The sequence below is a fragment of the Littorina saxatilis genome, linkage group LG7 (assembly GCF_037325665.1).
Source record: "Littorina saxatilis isolate snail1 linkage group LG7, US_GU_Lsax_2.0, whole genome shotgun sequence".
Lineage (NCBI taxonomy): Eukaryota > Metazoa > Mollusca > Gastropoda > Littorinimorpha > Littorinidae > Littorina > Littorina saxatilis.
Genome location: NC_090251.1, coordinates 44,824,134 through 44,825,331, shown reverse-complemented (window position 1 = coordinate 44,825,331; position 1,198 = coordinate 44,824,134).

The following is a 1,198-nucleotide window of genomic DNA, read 5'->3' as shown; positions in this document are numbered from 1 at the left end:
TCTTCATGTACTTATCAAACAGCAGTACCTGATCGAGGCATTAAGTGCCACACGACGATGAAAGCATATACAAAAAAGTATGTCTTCTAAAACTGGCAACAGAAAGTGGCTGTCTGAGAGAGACTGGTAAACCATTCCACAGAAATGGACCTGAATATGCCAGACTAGTTTTATACAAGTCAATTCTAGGGAGGGGAACATTTAGTTTCTTCGTGCGGCTTGATGAAGTCTCAGTTAATAATATTCTTTTAGTTAAATAGTCTGGTACACGTCCAAGAACTATTTTATGCATAAACCTTGCCTTGTTAAACGCTAGTCTGGATGAAAGTGGAAGAATTTCAGCTTTTTTGTAGTCATGATTAGAGAGGGTGCTGTTTTTCAGCAGAACAACTTTTACTCCGCGTCTGTGCAAAGATTTTAGGGGTCTTAAAGCTGCATCACTTGCAGAATCCCAAAGGGTTGATGCATAGTCTATTCCAGACTGCACATGCGCTTGAAAAAATGTTCTGCGCGCATCAAAATTTAGAAAATGTTTAATCTTTGCAGACTGATGAACTTTTTTTGCTGTAGATTTACATAAGTTACTTACATGAGGGCCCCATGTTAGATTGTTGTCAATAGTTACACCCAAAATTTTGTGTTCACTAACCTCGTTTATCAGCTGACTATCAACAGAAATGCACTTCTTTGGTTCCGACATGACTTGTCGTTTTTGACGCGTAGTAATTAGCATATACTTTGTTTTTTCTGGATTGAGAGACATGTGGTTTAAATGCGTCCATTCTACAGCATCATCGACACACTTCTGAAGCGTGTCGACTACCGAAGTAATATCATCACCTGAGGTATGAATAGTAGTATCATCAGCTAGCATATCACACTGTCCAGAGGATATGTGTAATGGTAAGTCATTGATGTAGACAGAAAATAATAAAGGTCCGAGGACCGAGCCTTGTGGGACCCCATATAAAATTGGCATTGCTTCAGAGCTCGAACTGTTAAAGGTAACTTTTTGTGTTCTTCCCGACAAAAAAGAGGCTATAAAAGTCTGTGTGGGCTGTGGTAGTCTATAAACGGAAAGTTTCCGCAAAAGGAGGGCGTGATCAATAACATCAAATGCCTTTGCAAAGTCCATAAACAGTGCTCCACATAACTTATTAGAGTTGATTTTTGATAACCAAGAGTCCACCAGTTCTGT